Raw genomic sequence first — 16,609 nt, 5'->3', positions numbered from 1 at the left:
AAAGAAGAAAAGAGTTTCTTAGGTCATTCAATGGTCGATTATATTTGACATGAACACATAGTTGGTCGCCTATTAGGATTTGACAGTTGAACCATATCCTAGGGTGATCCAGAGCTATAAGTGCAGACATGTGACTTTCGACCATTCCCAAGATTTTACATATTTTAGCATTTAAATACTTAGTTTAGGTCTAATATAGTTATTTCAATTAAGTTTGACTCTTTTACATTATTTTTATCACAAAATTGAAAATTACAAAAAATAGTTCCATATGTCCCTATTTAATTCATGTGTTAGATATTTTTAGAAGGATATATTACTTTGAATCTATTTTATTTTAACATCATCTTTGAAACTATCAAAAATAGTTTTAACTTTAATTTTTAGTTTTACTTTTAAATATAATAATTTATTAAAATCAATTAAGAGTTTTCGTACGTATTTAAATTGAATTTTAACCTTTTCTTGGCCCAATTTTGTAAAATTTCCAAGCCCAATCTTCTTGGCCCAATTAACCCTTACACCCTAACCTTTCTTCTTTATAAACACACAAGACCTTAAACTCTGGAGGCCACGAAACTAACACCCCAAAAAAATGAATCAGCCGCACAACACCTTTCTTCTCCATTTTTCAACCCCAAAACCCTAAAACTCCCATCAACCGTCACTTTAACCCCAAAACAGCCGGACCCCCCTAATTTTATGAGTCAAGCGCACACATATAACGGAAAGGAGATACAATCTGCACTAGCAGAAAGGAACGAACAAAAGGGATGAAACCGGCTTGAATTTCCAGTGCTTTTTTGACTTTGGTTCCTATTTACAATATGAAGGATTTTTTTTTAGGATGTGGTCTTTATACCAACTGATGGGTAATTGAAGCAGATAAAGGGAAAAAGGGAATCAAAAACGGACAGGGGATAGTTGAAGCGATTAAACATTATAAGTCACTTTAATCAAACATTAAAGAAGCAAGATATATGTAATCGCGAGATGGTGGAAAAATAAGTTTACTTGCAGCCGAGTTCCTAGTGAGGTCGTCGTTCGAGGTTACGGATCCGAGTTTCGGTTACGGTTCACTCATAATTCAATTGGAGCGGATTATTTGTTGTACATCTTGCTGAGTTCTTAATTAAAATTGGAGAAGTCCCCACTTTAATCGAGGTCCACTTCTCTTTCTCCTCCTAAATTTGACATTATTTCAGCACTTATTTTAATTAATTTTTCTACTATGCTTATTTGTACCTAGTTTACTTACTACTTGAAATTCATGTGATAAATGTTTAGTTATGAATTGTATGTTTGCTTCGTTCCTATTTGTATTTGTTGGGTAAGAATTGAAGTAGGATAAATTCTAGTGACATGAATTATTAAAGCAGATGGGCAGGGAAATACCAAATGTGCATAACACGTGTTGGTCTTGGTTTAATTAACAATGGAACTTTTTTTTATGTGTTGAAGCCAAAAAACTTTGGATATTGCATGGATTCTACGTTGTTTTATCTCTTTTAGTTAAATTAATCGTTAGGGGCATGCCTAGGCCGACCTCACTTGGGTAGGCAAGCTTAGTATTTTTTTTTTAGTTTTGAGGCGAGAAGTCGTTCCCTTAGTTAAATTTATCCGGGGAATGCCTCGCATAATTTGTATATATTTTATTAGGGGTATGCTCCGAAGTACTTGTATTTGGAGGCCCAAAGTGGAATTCGTAGTATTTTTTTTTTATTATGCGGGAACGACCTCGAGCCTGTCTCGTGTTTGCTTTCCCTTTTCTATGTTTATTACCTCAATTGAATATTTTAAAAACCAACTAGATCGAGTACGCAACCGTGACTTTCATGGGACTTGGGGAGTGCCTAACACCTTCTCCCCGAGTCAAATGAACCCCTTTACCCGAATCTCTGGTGCCGACTTAGTTTCGAAGTCCAAAGTGTTTTAAAAGGAAAATTTATTTCTTAAAAAAATGGTGACCTGGCATACCGAAACTAATGTCAAGTGGCGACTCTGAGTTAATCCTTTTAAATACAAATTTTTGTCACTTTCTAATTGAAAACCCTTTTCGAGCTTTACTAAATCTTTTATTTATTTTTAAGAGAGTTAGTGAGGTTTGTAAAAAAGGGGTGTGACAGCTCTGGCGACTCCGCTGGGGACTTGCAGGTTCGAGCTGATACTTGATCTTGTTGGCTTTTAGGATGTTCCGTTGAAGTGTCTGTTTTCTTTATTTGCTTTGTTTGTTTGGTTTGTTTGTCTTATTTGTTTTTTTGTTGGTTGTTTGTTTATCGCTTTTCCTTATGTGTTACTGCTTTATAAATTGTCATCGACCATGTGCCGCCCCGAATTGCCTTGTTAGTGACCCCAAACTTAGATCAGCCTTTAGGTCATTCTTATTTGCATCATGTCATTTGGACCTAGTAGGGCTCGGTCCCAGGCACCATGTCCGTTGTAGGAAGCCTATTCAAATTTTGTCAAAATGGGCTCATGGCCCAAAATGATATTCAATCATCTCTATGCGATACATGTTGCATCTTTGAGGGTAAAAAGGTCATTTGGCAGACCGATGTTTGGGAAAGAAAGGTGAAAGATGAAGCAAGTAGGGCCCAGTTATATTGTTCTTTCACTACTTTTTCAAAAAAAAAAGACAGAAAAAAATGAAAATGAAAAATCCAAAAAGATTTTACACTTTCCCATTATTTTCCAAAAAAAAAAAATCCAAAAAGATTTTACACCTTCCCATCATTTTCCAAAAATCCAAAAATATTTTACATTTTCCATCATTTTTCAAAAAAATAAAAAATATATATTTTTTCCAAATTAGTATCATTTTTTTTAAAAGTTTTCTCCCATGTCCAATCTTCCTGAACTACGCATACCTGATTCTCGTCTTTCGGGGTAGGATACATAGGCAGCCCACATAGGGTTCGGTCTTCCTAGTAAGTCTTAGCTTCTTGGTTTTGCGGGGTCTTAGCCAAATTTTGCATATTTAGCCACTTTTGGCCACATCGGCCATTCTTGCAAAATGGGGTCATTTTCGCAAAAGTGGTTCAATAACCCATGTCTTAGGATTTTGAGTCCACAACTAGGTGTCATATTTCTTTAAGGTCCGTCCTTTTTGAGTTTGCATCTTTAGCCACTTCTGGCCATATCGGCCATTTTTGCAAAATGAGTCATTCTTGCAAATTAATTTTGGGTCATGATTAACGGGAGTTTGAATTCATATAAGCCTTAGTGAGGTATATTTTCATGTCTTTGAGGTCACCTTTGTTGAGTTTGCACATCTAGCCACTCTTGGCCACGTAGGTTAATTTTAAAAAATAGCCCAATTGTATCTTGCATATGTCCAACAGGAGGTGTTGTGGTGTCGCATGGTGTCTTGAGTCACTGATTTATTTAGTCTTATTTTTCTCATTCAGGTATGGATCAGTGTACTAGAGCTCGAGCATGACAAATACCCCAAGACCACTGCATTCAGGAGTTGCTTAAAGATACTTTTATGTTTTGAGTTTGTCATTCGTGTTGTCTTTTACTTTCTAGTCTTGTACAGTAATATCGAGTCTTTTGTTATATTACTTCTCATTTTGTATTTGAAAAACCAAAAAAAATTAAATGAAAAATCCAAAAAAAAAATTGTTTTTTAGTTTATTTTTGTCTATTACTTTTTCAGAACTACGCTTGATCTGATTCATGAGGGACATGATACGTAGGCAACCTACATAGAGTTCGATCGAATCATCATAAAAGAAAAAAAAAGATGAAATTGTGGATATGAGAAATGAGAGGAAAGAAAAAAGTGACAATTAAAAAGAAAAAGAGAGGAAGGAAAAGGAGCAAGCCAAGAAGTGCTAGAAAAGAAAGAAAAGAGAAGGTTGAAATGAACAAAATTAGGATGATGCCAAATGACCTTGTGACCCTCGAAGTCATTCTAGAACCATTATTGTTGCTAGGGGCATTGCACGCAATGTGATATTTCTATCTGATAAATGTCCTAACGCTAACATGTTGGCTTTGTTTTGCTCCTCTTTGTTACTTTCATTATAACAGAGGGTGGTTAGTTTGTGGCACTTTGGTAATTTTTCTTTACAACACAAGGTCAAAAAGCAAGGAAGTCATGGCTAGCAAAGATTTGGACACAGGAGTTGTTGACCCGCCGAGGAAAATTGTTGAATTAGAATCAGAACTGAAAGAGGAGGTCCGAGGGTTGAAACATCAGACGGCGGAAATGTATCAGGCCTGGATTAAGGGACATCTTCCACCTTCATTCCCTACCAACTATACTGAAAACCATGCCCCCATCCCGCCACTATCACAAGCCCAGGTTCCCACTACTGTTGACCTTTCCCCTCAACATGCACCAGGCTTTACCCCTTACCATAATTACCATGGCACTTCCTCCCAAATTTTCCATGCTTTACCAGCCAAAGCAACCTCATACCCTGCTCCGACATCTACTCCTATTTTTGTAGCTCCTCCACCAGTTACTCTTCCTCGATCCTCTAGCGAGACTATGTTCAAAGTCCCTGATGCCCAAGGAAAGAGACCCAAGGAAAGTTTTAGGGAGTTTTGGTTCAGATGGAACGAACAAGTTGCTCGGGTCAGTTCTCCGATTGATAAAAAAGATGTTGATGAGCCCCGCCAACGACATGATCCAGTGGGCGTTCCTGCTAAACGCTTTCAGCCTCAATACCGACCCCACAAATATCCTCGTACTCCAAATAATCCTCCACAATGCTACTTTCCTCCACAAAATCCCCAAAGTCATACCTCACCTTCCCAGTACTCTATCCATAATGCACCGCCGTATGCTCCACGCCCGCAAAACCTGCAACGGCTTGCACCGCCTCCACAAATGTCTTACCCACATCTACAAGCATGTCAACCCCCTACCCGAAAGAGGTTCCAACCAAGGCCGGAGTACAAAATGAGAAGGCAGCAGCAAAGAGAAAAGTCTTTCAGTCCAATCGGAGAATCCTACATAAGCTTATTTGAAAAGTTAAAACAGTCTGGCCTGATTGAGCCGCTCATCGGCTATACTCCAGATCCATATGCAAAAGGTTTTGATCCTACTGTACGGTGCATGTACCACTCTAATGTCCAAGAGTATAACATTGAAGATTGTCGTGCTTTGAAAAAGGAGATAGAAAGAATGATTCAAGAAGGGATAATTGTGGTCCAGGACAGTGACACCCAGAACATTACACAGAATATTTTACCTACACATGATGATGCACACTTTTTGGGAAAGATGCATGGTGACAGGGAGTATGAGCATCCTTTTGGAAACTTGCTAACTGAGGTTAATGATATTGAAATTGGTGAAGGTCCCAGTAATTTTGATGTGCAACCCAATGGCTAAGATGTCAAGCTTGGTAATTGGAAAGACACTCCTTTCTTGGCTAGCTAGGGAGGAGTTTTGGTGGTTTATTTTGATGTCATTTCTATTGTCCGAGTTATTTTAGGGTTATAATCCGGATATTATCTTGTGGCTTAAACCCTTCTTTTTCTTATTTTGTCTAGTTCGTTTAGTTGTACTAACTCGTTTAGTGTTATTTAGGATTATTCCAGGGTTGTAACTCATGTCTATTTTGCTTGTTTTGTTCAAACCCTTTTCACCATCTGTCTAATGCAATCTCATGTTTTTGTTAGTTCTAGTCAGTTTTGTTTAGGTGATTTTTCCTCTTATAGTTCTTTTCATGTTGACTCTAGTGACATAACATGCACACATAATTCTCAGTCTGGTCTTGAAAGTTAATCTAATCATGAAGCAATGACACAGTTTTAAATGTGATAAAATGAGGCATTTGAGGAAACAAGTAAAGATTTACACATCCTGAGATAACCTAAAGCTTGAATTGAGTGAAACTGAGGCAATTAGTCTGGGAAATCAAGAGGTTAATAAGAGCATACAACAAGGAAATTCCTCTCAAGCAGTTTGAGGTAAATCAGTCAGTGTTGAAATGCATTCTTCCACATCAAGATAAGGTTGAATCAAATTTGCTCCGAACTGGCAAGGGTCATTCACTAGGACAAAGGTATTGCCCATTGGCACTTTCTGTTTGTGTTGATGCCGTCAATAACTGTGTATGATTTCTTTGTTTATCTTCAATTGCATATTTGTACTTGGCATTTTTAAAGTTTGGTATGACGAGGGCATTTTATTCTGCTACCCAAACACTTTTATCTTTTGATACCCCTCTTTTGAGCCTTAATTTGCTTTGTTCCATACACTCTTTTGGAATCAGAAGTAGAGTTGGGAACTAGAAAAGAAAAAAGAAAAGAGAAAAAGAAGAAGAAAAGAGAAAGAAAAAGAGCAAAAAAAAAGAAAAGGAAAAGAAAAAAACATTGTGTTTGAACTACGTTTGACCTAATTCTTGACACGTCAAGATACGTAGGCAGCCTTACGGTTCGGTCATACCAAATAAAATATTTTATAATCCCCCGAAGTCAAGAGTGGGGCATTTTTTCTTATAAATCCCATCGAAGCAAAAAAAATTCCCCAAACTCCAAGAAACTGGGGCAGAAGTTTTAATTTTGCCAAAAGACTTGATTCTAAAAGTTGTAATTTTGAACCCTTTCATCTTAAATTATTTTGAGCTTTCATGTCACCCTTTCTTTCTAACCCTGTCCAAAAGTCTACATTACGGTCCAAAGAAAGACCTTCTAACCAATCTTTGAGGATGTCAAATCAAGTGTGTGGTGGAAGTCTGATATTCTTGTATTATGGGGAATACCTTGTTCACATCGCAAAGAGAGAAAATGATAAAATGAGAGAGTCTTATCGGTGAAAACCCTCATGGGCACTGTAAGGCGACAGTGAGTTGAGGAAGAAGAGCAAAATGAGAGAGGCTTGATGGTGAAAAACATTCAGGGCATCACAAGTCAACTGAGGATCGTGGATCAAATAGGACAATTGGAGCGTTGAAGCCCAGTTTCACAGCTTAGAGGCATAACAAGACTTGAAAATTAGACTTGCTTGACAGATCAGGCCGCCTAATCCAAAATGCATGTCATGGTCAGTGGGGAGGGCCTTCAAATCAGATTAGTTTCTACTTTATTCTTTTTCCTCTGTAAAATTTTTTTTCTTGTTAGATACCATCTCTTTCCATTTTTCTCCTTATTTTGTTCCTCTTGTTTTGTTTGTGTCCTTTTGAGTCTGTTTTGTCAAAACAAGTGAGAAATGACTTCAAAATCTGTCATTGGCTTTTTAATCACACAAAGTCGAGTCTGGCAAGCACATCAAAATGACATAAGACCGAGGAGAATAGTGTGTGCACTGAGTTGGTGATAATAGATGTTCTTTGGGATTGATGTAAAATGCAAAGATTGGGTGAATGTTAGAACACGAGTGCAATGCATCATGCATAAGGTATTGGACTTGAACGAATCAGGATATTTCTTGTGATAAGGGTTGTCCGGAAAAGCAGTCGGTCGATAACAAGCAATGTCTTCCAAGTTGAAGTCTAATTTGATCGTGACAAGTGCAAGAGAAATCGCCCTCGAGGTCAGGGCCACAAACTAACCACCACATTTAAACTCACAAGTTTTCTTTATTTGAAACAGGAACAAAGTAGTGCAAGCAAGTTGGTTCAAAAACAAAAACAAAAAAAATGATGAAAAAGGAAGAGAAGAATCGACAAAGGGAAGTTTCTCAAATCTTTTTCCTTACCTGTCTTGCTAGTGTGCACAAAATGTTGCCATTGCTCTTCACATTTTCCTCCTAAGATAAAAGACCTAGTCTGATGAATTTTTTCCTAGGATTGAAATCTTAGTCTAATGAATTTTTCTCCTAAGATAGAAGACCTAGTCCGATGAACTTTCACCTAGGATCGAAATCTTAGTCTGATGAATTTTTCTCCTATAGGAAACTTAGTCTGATGAATTTTCTCCTAAAATCAAAATCTTAGTCTGATGAATCTTTCTCTTAAGATAACAAAAAGACCTAGTCTGATGAATTTTCTCTTAGGATTGAAATCTTAGTCTGATGAATTTTTCTCCTAAGATACAAAACCTAGTCTGATGAATCTTTCTCCTAAGATAAAAAAAAGACCTAGTCTGATGAATTTTCTCTTAGGATCGAAATCTTAGTATGATGAATCTTTCTCCTAAGATAGAAGACCTAGTCTGATGAACTTTTTCCTAGGATCAAAATCTTAGTCTGATGAATTTTTCTCCTAAGATAAGAAACTTAGTCTGATGAATTTCTCCTAAGATCAAACTCTTAGTCTGATGAATCTTTCTCCCAAGATAACAAAAAGACCCAGTCTGATAAATTTTCTCCTAGGATCGAAATCTTAGTCTGATGAATTTTTCTCCTAAGATAGAAAACCTAGTCTGATGAATTTTCTCCTAAGATAAGAGATCTAGTATGATAAATTTTCTCCTAGGATAGAAATCTTAGTCTGAGAATCTTTCTCATAAGATAGAAATCTTACTCTGATGAATCTTTCTCCTAAGATAAAAAAAGGGGGACCTAGTATGATGAATTTTCTCCTAGGATCGAAATCTTAGTCTGATGAATTTTTCTCTTAAGATAGAAGACCTAGTCTGATGAACTTTCTCCTAGGATCGAAATCTTAGTCTGATGAATCTTTCTCCTAAGATAAGAAACCTAGTCTGATGAATCTTCTCATAGGATCAAAATCTCAGTCTGATGAATCTTTCTCCTAAGATAAGAAACCTAGTCTGATGAATTTTCTCCTAGGATCGAAATCTTAGTCTGATGAATCTTTCTCCTAAGATAAGAAATCTTAGTCTGATGAATTTTTTTCCTAAGATAGAAAACCTAGTCTGATGAATTTTCTCCTAGAATCGATGTCTTAGTCTGATGAATCTTTCTCCTAAGATAGAAAACTTAGTCTGATGAATTTTCTCCTAGGATAAAAATCTTAGTCTGATGAATTTTTCTCCTAAGATAAGAAAACCTAGTCTGGTGAATCTTCTCATAGGATCAAAATCTCAGTCTGATGAATCTTTCTCCTAAGATAAGAAACCTAGTCTGATGAATTTTCTCCTAGGATCGAAATCTTAGTCTGATGAATCTTTCTCCTAAGATAAGAAATCTTAGTCTGATGAATTTTTCTCCTAAGATAGAAAACCTAGTCTGATGAATTTTCTCCTAGGATTGATGTCTTAGTCTGATGAATCTTTCTCCTAAGATAGAAAACCTAGTCTGATGAATTTTCTCCTAGGATAAAAATCTTAGTCTGATGAATTTTTCTCCTAAGATAAGAAAACCTAGTCTGGAGAATTTTTCTTCTAAGATAGAAGACCTAGTCTGATGAACTTTCTCCTAGGATCAAAATCTTAGTCTGGTGAATCTTTTTCCTAAAATAACAAAAAAGGGACCTAGTTGGATGAACTTTCTCCTAGGATCAAAATCTTAGTCCGGTAAATCTTTCTCCTAAGATTAAAACCTAGTCTGATGAATTTTCTTCTAGGATGGATTTTTAGTTTTCTTAAGTTATTAATCTTTAGTTTTCTTGAAATTAGGGGTCCCACCTGGATAATAGGGTCAGTTTTTTACTTTAGTCAAGCTTAGTTTATAATTTTCTTCAGGCTCAATCTTAAATCTAGGAGACACACTTCCTAGTTTGGGTCATTCAGGTTTATTTCTTAGCAGTCGCACTTGCTAGTCAAAGTCAAGTCTTTAGTTTTACTCTCATCATTGCATCAATAGCATAGGTGATTTACAGTTTTGGTAATAACTCACAAATCTTCCTAGTGCAAACTGGGGCAGAAAATTTTGTTTGTTTTGATTGCAGGCACACACCTGGAGAACGAGGGAAGACATTTTAGAATTAGTCTCAGAGTCGTTTCAAGTTTCAAGTCTGTAGCAGGCGCCCACCTAAAGAACGAGGAAAGTCATTGCGAAATTCAATTTAAGTTAGAAGCAGCAAAAGCTCGCCTCAAGAATGCGAGTCGACCTTTTGAGATGACCAAAAGAAGAAGTCTCAATCCAGAAAAAAAAAAGTATCCAAAATGCAAAAGTGGAGATAAGATGAGGATTGCTCAAGACATGACTGAGTCACGAGCTTTGCATGTCCCGTCATGATCCAAAAAGCTGAAGAAGAATGAACTAGCACCTGCAGTTAGCAAGTGTCACGGTTCTGATCTAAAGTCTGCATGAAGAACCATTCAACACTCAAGATCAAGCTTCAGAAGACTTATAGATAGGAATCTTGTAACTTATAGCTGACAGTCTTAGTTAGTCTTTTTTATTTTTTTGATATTGATGTAATAACAGAACTGTAGACCAGAATCTTGACGGCACCTCAATCAGTTCTCCACCTCGGTATACTTCATCACTGTTCCCACTTCTAAACTACACGTGTCCTGATTCCTTTATAGCCAAGGATATGTAGGCAGCTCAGATACCAGGACTCGATCACATTCTCTTCCTTTCTCTTAGTTTTTGGTCTCTCTAAATAAGAGTCGGGTCAAAAAACCTGTCTAGTCGTTCTTTGTCTGAAAATACTTCGTATTTCCAGTCAAAGAGGGGCAACTGTAGACATGTGATTTTTGACCCTTCTCAAGATTTTACATATTTTTGTATTTAAATACTTAGTTTAGGTCTAATATAATTATTTCAATTAAGTTTGACTCTTTTATATTATTTTTATCACAAAATTGAAAATTACATAAAAATAGTTCCATATGTCTCTATTTAATTCATGTATTAGATATTTTTAGAAGGATATATTACTTTGAATCTATTTTATTTTAATATTATCTTTGAAAATATAAAAAATAGTTTTAACTTTAATTTTTAGTTTTACTTTTAAATATAATAATTTATTAAAATCAATTAAGAGTTTTTTTTATATTTTTGTAGGTATTTAAATTGAATTTTTAACCTTTTCTTGGCCCAATTTTGTAAAATTTCCAAGCCCAATCTTCTTGGCCCAATTAACCCTTCCACCCTAACCTTTCTTCTTCATAAACACACAAGACCTTAAACCCTAAAGGCCACGAAACTAACACCCCCAAAAAATGAATCAGCCGCACAACACCTTTCTTCTCCATTTTTCAACCCCAAAACCCTATATCTCCCATCAACGGTAACTTTAACCCCAAAACAGCCGGACCCCTCCTTATTTTAGGAGTGAGTCGCACACATATAACGGGAAGGAGATGCAATCTGCACTAGCAGAAAGGAACGAACAAAAGGGACGAAACCGGCTTGAATTTCCAGTGATTTTTCGACTTTGGTTCCTATTTACAATATGAAGGAGTTTTTTTTAGGATGTGGTCTTTATACCAACTAATGAGAAATTGAAGCAGATAAAGGGAAAAAGGGAATTAAAAATGGACTGGGGGTAGTTGAAGCGATTAAACATTATAAGTCACTTTAATCAAATATTAAAAAAGCAAGCTATATGTAATCGCGAGATGGTGGGAAAATAAGTTTACTTGCAGTCGAGTTCCTAGTGAGGTCGTCGTTCGAGGTTACGGATCCGAGTTCCGATTATGGTTCAGTCATAATTCAATTGGAGCGGATTATTTATTGTACATCTTGCTGAGTTCTTAATTAAAATTGGAGAAGTTCCCACATTAATCGAGGACCATTTCTCTTTTTCCTCCTAAATTTGACATTATTTCAGCACTATTTTAATTAATTTCTCTACTATGCTTATTTGTGCCTAGTTTACTTACTACTTGAAATTCATGTGATAAATGTTTAGTTATGGATTGTCTGTTTGCTTCATTCCTATTTGTATTTGTTGGGTAAGAATTGAAGTAGGATAAATTCTAGTGACATGAATTATTAAAGCAGATGGGCAGGGAAATACCAAATGTGCATAACACGTGTTGGTCTTGGTTTAATTAACAAGGGAATTTTTTTTATGTGTTGAAGCCAAAGAACTTTGGATATTGCATGGATTCTACATTGTTTTATCTATTTTAGTTAAATTAATCGCTAGGAACATGCCTAGGCTGACCTTACTTGGGTAGGCAAGCTTAGGATTTTTTTTAATTTTGAGGCGAGAAGTCGTTCCCTTAGTTAAATTTATCCGGGGAATGTCTCGCGTAATTTGTATATATTTTATCTGGGGTATGCCCCGAAGTACTTGTATTTGGAGGCCCAAAGTGGAATTCATAGTATTTTTATTTTTATTTTTATTTTATTAGGCGGGAACGACCTCGAGCCTCTCTCGTGTTTGCTTTCCCTTTTCTATGTTTATTACCTCAATTGAATATTTTAAAAGCCAACTAGATCGAGTACGCAACCGTAACTTTCACGGAACTTGGGGAGTGCCTAACACCTTCTCCCCGAGTCAAATGAACCCCTTTACCCGAATCTCTGGTGCAGACTTAGTTTCGGAGTCCAAAGTGTTTTAAAAGGAAAGTTTATTTCTTAAAAAAATGGTGACCTAGCACACCGAAACCAATGTCAGGTGGCGACTCTAAGTTAATCTTTTTAAACACAAATTTTTGTCACTTTCTAATTGAAAACCCTTTTCGAGCTTTACTAAATCTTTTATTTATTTTTAAGAGGGTTAGTGAGGTTTGTAAAAAAAGGTGTGACAATAAGGATAGAAGGAATTACTACATTATTCTTCTACTGGTTCTTGAGAGTAAATTATATTCTTTATTCTATCCGGTCGTTAAGGAGTGTTGCTAGATGCCACCTTTGATTAGTATATTGATGTGATCAATTTGCTACCAGTTTAGTATTGAACCTATGGGTCGCACACTAACGAGTGCTTTGATCTTTGCTAAAGGGTTAATTATTTTATTGTTTGATAATTAAATTAAAGAATTTAATTAGTCAAATAATTTGATTATTAATCCAAATAAAATATTATTATACTCTTTGCTAGCACAGAAAATATAATTAATATTGTGAATAAATTAAAGTTTTCTATTTGAAATAGAAAATTAAATTGTATCTCTTAATTGAGATATATATATGATATATATTTAATCGTCATAATTGATATTTTTATATATAGGATATATACAAATATTATTTAAAGACTTAACCATGAAATCCAATTTGGAATTGGATTGTTAAACGATACGGCAAGCTGCTTACTTATAGGATTTGCAATTTTCAATTAGAAAATTATTAATATAAAAGGTTTATAAATTAGAATCCAATTTAGAATTGAATATGCATAGTCTATAAAATTTTGGCAGTCCTCACGTTACCAAATAAGTGGGAATTCGAAATTTTCATAGAAATTCCATGAAGTTTATTTTTGAATAAATTTTTACCTAAAGCAAATCATTACCTCAACCAAATAGAAAAAGGATTTATAGGTGATGCTATAAAAAGGATGATGGAGAAAATTTTCCGCGTAATTTTCTTGAAAATAAAAACCACTTTGTGAAAGTGAAATTGCAATACAAAGTCAAGAGAGAAAATACAATTACAAGAAAAGTGTTTCTTGTTCTTCTAATTTGAGTTGAGATTTTTGAGAAAAGTTTCAGCACAAGTTTTTCAATCAATTTGTTCGCGTGTTTCATTATTCAAAGAGTTGATAGCAAGGGTGAGTCTCTGTGTGGATACGCATAGAGTCTTCGCATTATCGAAGAATTTGAAACGAGACTTTCTTCACCAGGTACGTCTTAGATCCGATCTATTGACATGTAAATAAATTTTAAACATGAAAAGATCTGCATATGATTGTTATTGTCTTCCGCTGCATGTTATGAACATCTATACGCAATCCTTCAGTGGTATCAGAGCCATGGTTTCTCGTGTCTAAATTTTATTTACAAAATATTTTAAGATTATATTTTAAGAGTTCAAACCATAATACATGTGTCTTGTGCAATAGTCAAATTGTTTGAATACATATGGATTGATATTACTTTATTGTGAATAAAATATGTATTCATATAAGTTAAACTATTGAGATAGTTCGTAACTTGAATTTGAAATTTTGTATTGGATACGATGGTAATCTATAATAGGTTATTGGATTCTACTGTTATTTTAATTGTTATTAGTTCATGAGATGTTAATTAATAATAATATTCTGACATGGATTATTTTTTGTGATATATGTGATATATAAGATAAACATGTTAGAAGATGTCGAATTTCGTTTTTATGTCAAGTGCTTGTTCATTATATAATTTTGAATTATTTATTACATGTGATGTAAATTATTTTAGGACTAAGCATGTAGACAACTTGAACTAAATTCACATGCTATAAAAGATTTGATCTTCATGTTATTACAAATTATTTTAGTAACAATTCTCTCCTACTAAAATTTGAGTTCTTAAATAATAAAATATAAGATATTTTATTATAGAGCTATCCATCAAGGTAAATAATTTTACTTATTTTTTATTTATAAGGAGCGACCTGACTACCATGAGACTTATAGTTCGAGAATATGTTAAAATTATTTATTGCATTAGATGTATGAATTGAAATAATTATTCAATTTTACACTAGACTCCTGGACCACCCGAGGGAGTATAAAATTTAATAAGTTCTTTGCTATTATGATGGTTGAACTCAACTATGCCAATAGGATCGAACTGACTACCAGGGGACTATTTGACATAGAGCTATTTAAGGAAATTATATGGGGATACAATTGGTAAGAGTACCTACCTTTAAAATATATGTGAGAAACGACTTGACTTCCAAGGGGCTCATACATATTGTTAAAGGATTCCTTTACTCCACTAACAGAAATAAAGATTTCATAAACTATAATGAGGGTAAATAGTTTAAAATAATTAGTGGAAATATCATTTAGATAAAGTCCACGTCTTTATGATATATGCAAATATGTTCTTATATTATTGCTTTTTCTTTTCTATATTTTAGATCTCTCAATATGTCTATTATATCACTGCGTGAAATACTTGAGACCAACAAGTTGGTAGGACCAAACTTTGATGACTCGTATAGAAACTTGAGAATTGTTCTCATGGATGAAAAACTCATGGATGTGATCGATAAGCCTGCAAAGATAATCCCACCAGAGAATGATGTTCAAGGCACCAAGGTTTATCAGAAATACTTGGAAGAATGCCTTGCTATTAAACACATCATTCTCGCTCTATGAGTTCTGAACTCCAGAGGAAACATCAGAATATGGATCCAACTGCAATCATTGAATATCTTAAGAAGATGATTGATACACAGTTGGACATTGAAAACTCTCTAGTTGGACCCCTTGCCAATCATATGATTGTTCTTACCGAAGAACATGAGAAGTTGGGGTACAAGCTTGGTGAAGAGATTTCTGAAGATTTGATCTTGCAGTCAGTATATGATGCTGAATGTTTTCACAGTAAAAAGAAAGGGCATTAGAAGAGAAACTGCAAGGAGTATCTTGCAACTCTAAAGGACAAGTAACAAGGTGAGACATTAATGAAAAATATTTTCAAGGTTTATTTAGCTACTACTAATTCTTCACTGTGGGTATTAGATACTGACAGTGGTTATAACATCTGCAATATGTTATAAGGGTTCAAGATAAGTAGGAAACTAAAGAAAGGAGAAGTTAATCTACAAGTTGGAAATGGTGTAAAAGTTGCGGCCGTAGCTGTAGGATCAATTTCTTTAATAATGCATGTCACACCTCCTTTTTACCTACCACAGAAGGGGGTATAAGGGAGTTTTTCCAATTAAAGTGACAATCAAAACAATATTATTTATATTAAGAAATCAGAGTTGCCACTTGGGATATTTATGGTGTCTCAAGTCACCGGTTTAAATCCCGAATCGAGGAAAGATTGACTCTGTTTTCTAGTCTGCGAACACAGAAATTCGGGCAAGGAATTATGTTAACCCGGGAGAAGGTGTTAGGAATTTCCAGGTTCCGTGGTTTTAGCTCGGTCGCTCAATTGTTAATATTGGCCTAATTATTTGATTTTAAAACATCTTTGAAAGCTATGTGCATTTTATTCCTTTTAAACCGCTCTTAATAATCCAATTGTTATACGACTAATGATTGATTACACGTTTGCGAAGCATGTCACGGGAACCGTACCCACGATCCACAACATGCTTATTTTATTTAAAAAGATTAAATTGTGGTTGGGTCACATATATGTACCCCCGGATTTGGAAATTAAGCATCACAACTACATCATGGGAACCGTACCCGTAGTTATGACAATTATTTAATATTTTTGTATTTATGTGAGGGCCATATGTTATGGATTTTATTTGCGTATGGCGCACCTCAATTTATTTTAGGAAAAGAATTGTATTTAGCTTAGGCAAATCTTAATACTCCCACTTATATTTAATAAAAAAAATTAAGTATCACAACCACGTCACAGGAACCGTACCCGTAGTTGTAATAATTTAGTTGCGGGCCTAAAGCAAACTACGAGATTCATTTTAATATCTAAGCTACAAAATATGAGGTCCATTGGTTGTATGATTCAAATGTGTGAATGGCACGCCTCAAAACTATTCAACTAAATGAATTAAGGATATTCGTATTTAAAACTAATTTGAAATTTAGTATCACAACTACATCACGGGAGTCGTACCCGTAGTTGTGATGATTTAATTACGTGCCTAAAACAAAACTACGAATGTGCAAGAATGTTGATCAATTTCCTTAAATTTTAAATAACAATGTGAACTCCCATTGCCTAAAACTTAAATGGAGACAGTGTTCTTTTTTTAAAA

The sequence above is a fragment of the Nicotiana tabacum genome, chromosome 16 (genome assembly GCF_000715075.1).
Source record: "Nicotiana tabacum cultivar K326 chromosome 16, ASM71507v2, whole genome shotgun sequence".
Classification (NCBI taxonomy): Eukaryota; Viridiplantae; Streptophyta; class Magnoliopsida; order Solanales; family Solanaceae; genus Nicotiana; species Nicotiana tabacum.
This window is presented reverse-complemented; position numbering follows the sequence as displayed.